Raw genomic sequence first — 8,207 nt, forward strand, 5'->3', positions numbered from 1 at the left:
AGCTCCAGGTGCCTTCAATTAGGTTGGAGTCTGTCTCAGCCAGAGGCAGTGATTCAAGTCTGCTCCCTTTTCCCTGTGGCTCTCCCCACTCTTTGGCCTGGATGTCCCCATGAACACTGCTGGTAAGTGGGCATCATGGCCACCATTGGCCTGCTCAGACCTCAATCTCTGAGTCTTCTCCTTTCTAGCGAGACCTGCTCTCTCAACCCTCCTACAGTCCCGTATCTTTAAGTAGTGTTTACATGCACGTATCTTCAGCCTGATTCCCTACCCTAAACTCCAGGCTTAAAAATCAAACTATGGCCTTGACATCTCATGGGGATATTTAATAGGCTCTCAAGCTTCACATTTCCCCAGCTGAGCTCCCGGTATCCTCCCTCACAGCCTTCCCTATCGCGGCAAATGCCAACTTCGGGCTTGCAGTTACTCAGGCAGGCCAAGCACCTTATTATCCTCATTGGCTCCTCTCTTTCACTCCCAACGTGCATTGAGTCAATCCACAGATCTTGTTTACTCTTCCTTCAAAGTACACACAGAGCCTGACCACTTCTCGCCACTTGGATCTCTCCTACCCTGGTCCAAGCCACCAACATTGTGGCTCAGATTCTGGCAGTGGCTTTGTGGCATTCTCCCTGCTTCCTCCCGCGAATCTCTCTCGTTTACTCTCCTATGTCAGATCACGCCATTCCTCTGCTCCAGACACCTCCGCTGGCTTCCTATCTCATCCAAAGAAAATACTGAGTACCTCTATGACCCCCGAGGGCTCACTGCTCCACTCACGTCTCCCCAATCGCCTCTCCACCCCACCCCACACCCACCTCCTGGCTGGTTTTGACCAAGTCAGGCAGCCTCCTGCTCGGGGACCTCTGCTCTTGCTGTTTCTTACCTGGCCTTCCACGTGGCCCCTTTCTCTTCACCTTCATACTTTTAACTTCAAAGTCACACTCCCCTAACCACTCTCAAATGGACCCAACTTCCTTACCAATGTTTTTTTATGCTCCTTTCCGGTCTTGTTTTTCTCCTGAGTACCCATCACCCTCTAACCTAGTCAACGTTTAATTTTTGTGGGTACATACGAGGTGTACATGTTTATGGGGCACAAGAGATGTTCTGATACTGGCATGCAATGCATAATAATCACATCATGGAAACAGGGGTATCCATGCCCTCAAGCATTTATCCTTCGTGTTACAAACAATCCAGTTATATTTTTTAAGTTATTTTTAAATGTACTATTACATTATTGTTGACTATAGTCACCCTGTTGTGCTGTTGAATAGTATGTCTTACTCATTCTTTCTAATATTTTTGTACCCATTAACCATCCCCATCTCCCCCCTTCCCCTCCCCTATTACCCTTTCCAGCCTCCGGTAACCATCCTTCTACTGTCTATCTCCTTGAATTCATTTGTTTTGATTTTGAGCTCCCACAAATAAGTGAGGACTCGTGATGCGTGTCTTTCTGTGCCTGGCTGATTCCACTTAACATAATGACATCCAGTTTCATCCATGCTATTGCAAATGACTGAGTCTCATTCTTTTTCATGGCTGAATAGTACTCCACTGTGTATATGTACCACATGATCTTTATTTATTCATCTGTTGATGGACACCGAGGTTACTTCCAAATCTTGGCTTTTGTGAATAGTGCTGCAATAAACATGGGAGTGCAGACATCTCTTCAATATACTGATTTCCTTTCTTTTGGATGGATCCCTAGCAGTGGGATCACTGGATCATATGGTAGCTCTATTTTTAGTTTTTCAAAGAATCTCCAAACTGTTCCCCATAGTGGACCACCTAACCTATTCTTTATTTTTTTATTGTTCGGCTCTCTCATTAAATAGAAATTCCATAAGGATGAAGATATTTTTCCGTTGTGTTCCTAGCATGTGTAAGAAGACACAGAATGCATTTTCACTGTGTGAATACCTTTTATCTTGTGGCATCGATGATCCAGGGCCAGAGGAGCATCCAGAAAAGGACAGCAGAGCCTCAGGTGCTCACCAGTGTCAAGGAAGGTCTGAAAATAGCTTTGATGCAAACTGTTCATCTTCATTACTGGTACCTTTTGTGCCAACTACTAGAGGTACTTGTTACTTATTAGCAGAATGACTTTACACACTTCAAATAAATTAATGCCGCTTAATACCTGATGCAGTTGGTAGAAGTGAGATAGTCACATGCCAATCAAGTATGGCAGGGGAAAAACGGAGGAAGATGAAAGTGCAAAGAGAAAGAATTTAGCATTCATGATATGGATGTCTCACTTTTTAAAAATTTTGTATGTAAATATTTTTATTTTGAATGGTTCAGAGCAAATTGTGATTAATTTTTAGGTACTTCAAAATTCATGCATTCGTAAATTTTTTAGGACATTCTAGTTAATTTTCTAAATTAACTAGATGGGAGGGGGCTAAGAGAGGATCCACACGACAAAATAATAGAAAATATTTTTTTCAAACAATGTGAGAACAAGTTTGAAAGATAAGGTGATTCCTAAGCTGAAGTGAGACAAATTGTCAAGAAAGGACTTCATTGTGTCAAAATAGCAGGTGAGAAGAAGACAAACTTGGAAGTCATTGGTTTTAGCAATGAAGGAGCTCAAATAAAATCAATTATTTATGCCTATTTATAACATTTTAATTTTAATATGAATGCAAATTAATAGAAAATTTGCAACAACACAAGAAACATTCAATGTTATTATTTATTTATTTATTTTAGATGGAGTCTTTCTCTGTCACCCAGGATGGAGTGCAGTGGCATAATCTCCACTCACTGCAACCTCCGCCTCCCACGTTCAAGTGATTCTCCTGCCTCAGCCTCCCGAGTAGCTGAGATTACAGGTGCCCACCACCACACCCGGCTAACTTTCGTATTTTTAGTAGAGACAGGGTTTTACCATATTGACCAGGCTGGTCTTGAACTCCTGACCTCGTGATCTACCTGCCCTGGCCTCCCAAAGTGCTGGGATTATAGGCGTTAGCCACCGCGCCCGGCCCATTCATTGTTATTTACCCAGATTCACCAGTTTATATTTTACTATACATTTGCTTTATCAGTTGAAAGAAAGAGACAGGGAGGGACAGAGACAGAAAGGGAAAGAAATGGAAATGAAAGTAATTTGGCAACATTGGGTTCCTTTACCCCTAAATACCTGAGTGTGCATTCAACAAGAACAAAGGTTTTCTCTTATATGACCAAGGTACAACTATCCAAAGCAGAACATTTTAACATAGAAATAATATGATTATCTAATCCACAGCCTAGATGCAAATTGTGTCAACTGCCCCAGTGATGTCCTTAAAACTGCCCCCTCCAGCCCAGGAACAGGCCAGATCCCACATGCATCTGCTTGTCACGTCTACTTCGTCTCCTTGCATCTGGAACTGTTGCTCAGCCTCTGTCTTTATTCATCTTAACATTTTGAAAAGTACAGGCCACTTACTCTGTAGATGTCTCCTCACTGGGGGTTGCTGAGGTTTCCTCCTGACTAGATTCCTGTTCTGCACTATGGCAGGAATTACACAGAAACGCATCCTTCCCATTGCAGCACATGAGGAGGCCCAAGATGTCACTGTCCCAATATTAGTGATGTTAACTTGGATCACTTATTTAAAATGAAATTCACCAGGTTTCTGAACTGTAAGGTTCTACTTTTCAGTTTGTAATTAACAAGTAATTTACGGGGACATACCTTGAGACCTATTCCTCGTTTAACTTTCACCCACTGCTTTTAGGATCTATTGCTAATTTTCTCATTCCATCACTGCTTTGATCCATCCAGAAATCATTTGTATTTCAACACTGCACTTTTCCATTTTAGAATTTCCATTTATTTTTACAACTTCTATTTCTCTGCTGAGATTCCTGGTCTGTCCACTTAGAATAACCACGTTTTCCCTTAAGTCCTTGAACATACTTATAAATGTTGTTTTAAAAGTCCTTGACTACTAAATCCAACATCTAGATCAAATCAATGTCCATTTCTCTTGGCTCTGGGTAAAATCTTCTGGTTCCTGTGCATGTGTAATCATTTCTTATTAGACTACACACTGTGGATGCATACTCTAGAGACTTTGGATTCTGTTATGTTCTTCTAAAGCATATTAGTTTTTTCTCTAGCAGCCATTTAATTTGACTGAAAAACTCCAAACCGTCCTCCCTGCAGTGGGTAGGAGGGGACACTGCTGAGTCTCTAGCCTCACAGCTGTTCTTTTCGCAGGGAAATGTGGGGGCTTCCCCATGCACATGCAGTCCGGTGGTTACCCAGAGGCAGGAAAAAGTGCCTGCACAGATTTCATTGCTATCCTTTCTGTACTCTTGATTTCTGGAACTCCCCCTCCACTTTTGAGCTGCTATCAGCTTCAAACTATGCCCGGTGACTTCTCTAGCAGATAAGGGTACCAAGTTCTTCTTGAGTTCTACCCAGGCACAGCATGGTAGAACCCAAGAAGTTTTGGGAGTACCTTAAGGCAAGAAAAAAAGGAGAAGAAATGCAAATGGTACCCAGTGAATTCCCATCTTTCAAGGGTTGCCTCCCCAGTTGCTGCCGCCCTTTCATCATTCTCCAATGCTTTTGAACAGTTGGTTTTCTTGTCCAGACTTCGTAATTGTTATCTGTGGGAAGGTTATTCTGGGGCAAGCTTCTCCACTATTATCAGAAGCAGAGCCTCTGTAATCATCTTTTTAAATCTAGAAATTCTCATGGTTTCTTAGAGCTTCAGGCTTCCTGTCAGTATTTTACATGACACTGTAAACTTTCCATCTACATTATTATTCTTTCTATGATACAGAATCCAGCCTTTATTCTTGAATTTCTTCTTACCACTTACCTGAGTGAAGCATCTCTGCCTAAATTCTAAAAGCATATTTCCAGTGGTTCAAGCTGAAGTCATCTTCTTTAGCAAATGGGAAATCTAACAGGTATTGCAAATCACATAATTGGGGCTATGCAAACTTGGGTGTTAGAAAAAATGAACATCTCAGAAGGAAATCTCGCTCATCATATAACATATGCATATTCATATATATGTATAGATAATTTAGGAAAGCTGAGTTTATATAGCTGCAAGTCTATATGCCTAAGGAGAGTGTTAACTGAACTTTGTGCCAAAACTTTAAATATACCCGAGATACTTTTCCAAGTGTCTCCACTCTATTCTGTCAAAGCCACACAAATTTTTAAATAACAGTCCAAATATGCACTGTCCTCTTTTTACGTTTTCCTCAAAGCGCAGTTCATTGCCCCAACCCTTCCTGGAGGCAGATGAGTGCATGCATCGAAAGCGTACCCCGCCCTGTGTGTGCATTTCTTGCTTAGTGCTTCCATTTTGTCACAAGTAACATGACTTCTGCGTCCTCTTCCTTCCCCAGAGCATTTAGTCCCGGGCTACTGGGAGAAAATGCAATCTCTACGACAAAGCCAGCTCCACCTTCTATTGGTCCCCTACTGTTGGGTGAATAGTCCTCCAAATGCTGGCAGGAAGGGGACTGACTGCTAAGGAAGGAAATCTCAGGCACTTCCCATATCTGAAAGGAAGGCACAGGAAAAGCCTCAGGATGGAACCCAGACTGGATGAAACCGGGAAGATTTTGCTAGACAGAAATTAGAAACGCTCCTACAAAGAAACTGAAGTTCCGTGAACACCCTGTTGCCGCCCTGCAATTTAGTGTCATACTCTACTTGTAACTCTAACCTAACAACGTGTCATCTTTACTTTTTATGTTATTTATTTACAAGTGCATTTTCAGTATCAACCCCTTCATTCATTAATCCTAATGTGGCCTTTTCCAATGTCTACTTACCATTTTAAATACTTACTATAATTTACAGGGCTTTCTTGAACACATCCAAGGTATATTATATGAGGCTAGCTTAATGGAAAGTCTTGTATACCAAAGCAGGAAAAAAAAAAAACACACATTTAATTTATGATGGCTTTGAATTTTGATCATAATTTACTCATGGAGACCTATTCATACAAAGCAATACCAATACAATTTTTCAGAAGCAATGAAAAAATAAAACAATAAATGCTGATCTTATTCGTTTTTTCCTGAAAGTTCAGACATATTTCATTCTGGGATTATGCAAATTATGCTTAACTGGAGAAGACTTAGGTTATTATAATTTCTCTTGAGCTAATTCTATTAGCTTAACTTTTGGAAGCATTTTAGCTACTAGAATTTTCAAATGTATGTGTTTTTCTTTTCTCCTTAAAGAAATTATCAAGGGCTTGCCCCAGTTCGAGGTCTTAAAACACCAAAAGAGATAGATGTAAATGGAATTAAGAAAAAATATCACTCAAAAAAATTATGACCAAAGAAGAATGATGTTTTGTAAATTCTTTCATGTCACCTCCGAATTTAAATCACAAATTGGAGTCTGATTAAAAATAGGAGCAAACTCTTAATAAGGATTTTTGTAGAGTACGTAATACATATAAAACTCCCCTCATGGAAGCCAAGCAGTCTTTTTTCCAACAAGATGAAATCAATCATTTTTCAGGGCTCACCATAGTAAAGCAAGTTCATACAGTAAGTGAAAGATACATACATTAAGAAGACAAGGTTCTTGACTCAATGGGCTTAGAGTTGAAAGGAAGATGAGGTTTCTAAGAAGACAAATCACTCGTGGGCAGCTAGAGGCTGCAGCAAGTACCTCCAGGACACTCCACTCAGCGGGCAGGCTGGGGAAGCCCGGAGGAAAAGAAGTCTCCTCAGACACCAAGAAAGGCTTCTTGAAGGAGACTGTGTTTGAGCTGGGATTTGCTCAGGAGAATTGACTGTCCCCGAGAGAAGGACTCACATAAGCAAAGGACACAAAAGGGGAAACATTAAGGGACAGTCCCCAGGACCAGAGGGAGGCTGTATAAGGTGAAAGGTTTGGCGCTACAAGTAGATTAGGATGGGGAATATGGGGCCTAGCCAATACTTTGATATGTTTGGGCTTCCTTTTGTAACCTGCGAGCACCCCTTGAAGGTAGAGGTTGGCTGAGCGTGAGAGTAACATGATTTAGACATGGGCATTAGGCCATGCTATGGAGATAGCTGGGCCGCTGAGTGACCATCACAGCCATGTGTGCCCTCCAGCAGCATGAGGGTCCAGATTAGCGCAGAACTCTGGGGTATTAAAGCGGGGTGGGAAGGGTACATGAAGCCAGAACCAGCAGGGGTGGGAGGAAGGGGACGGCTAACAATGACAGCGGCTAACTAGATGGCTGGTGACACCGTTCACAGGAGCAGGGAAATCACAAAAAGGTGGAGGTGGAGGTTTGCCGGGCAAATGGAGCGCCTGGGGGTACCAGCGGCTCTGAGGCTGCCTAGGTAGGAGAAGCTCTACGTGCGGTCTGCAGGCAGATGATCACGAATCTGAAGGTAGTGAATAAAACACGAAAGGGAACGCAGAAGACATCATAGGACAGTCAAAACCAGATGCAGCGGAGTCCATTGTTCAAGAGGAAGAGCAGAGAACAATGACACAAAACAGCGGAAGCGGGGTCCCACAGACAGGGTCACGGTGCAGAGGGGCGCACAGGGTCTGAGAGTCTGGGGGAACAGAATGCTACTGACATAGTGCATGGCTTCTTAACAGCCTCACAGCACGGCTGCCACAGAAGCAGGGCAGAGTCTTCCCAACAGTGAACATGTGTCTGTGTGTGCCTGGGGCCTGCATGGGAACTTGAGACTTGGAGCTGGAACTAGGTAGCGGAACTCAGAAAACGGAGTCAGGCGTGAAGCTCACAGTAAGGACCAGACAATCCAAGGAGGACTGAGATCCAGAGAGAGAACATGAGGGCAGGGATGCGCTTCATGAGCAAGCCTAATGAAGAGGCTCCGAAAGCCAGGGAGTGACGGAGAGGGAAGGGATGCAAGCCAGGTTCTTTCTGGCAACGTGCAGCTTCCAAACCCCGGTTCATGAAAGGACCAGCTTTACTGTCTGATGCACACTCTTCGAATTTAGCAATAACCTCTACCAACCAACAATCTCCGTTTCCAGGGATGATGCTGGCTGTTCCTTCAGAGGTGTCGAACCGACGTCCTGAAGTCCTCTGCACTGACTGGGACACCGCAGATCCCTCAGAGGGAAGGAATCCTGCCTTTTCATTACAGATGTGGTGTATGCTGACAGCTCTCTTCACAAGTCCGAAGTTGAAATCACTTCTATGGGCTTGAAAAGTCTCCTTTTCTATGACAGATTA

The sequence above is a fragment of the Macaca thibetana genome, chromosome 18 (genome assembly GCF_024542745.1).
Source record: "Macaca thibetana thibetana isolate TM-01 chromosome 18, ASM2454274v1, whole genome shotgun sequence".
Lineage (NCBI taxonomy): Eukaryota > Metazoa > Chordata > Mammalia > Primates > Cercopithecidae > Macaca > Macaca thibetana.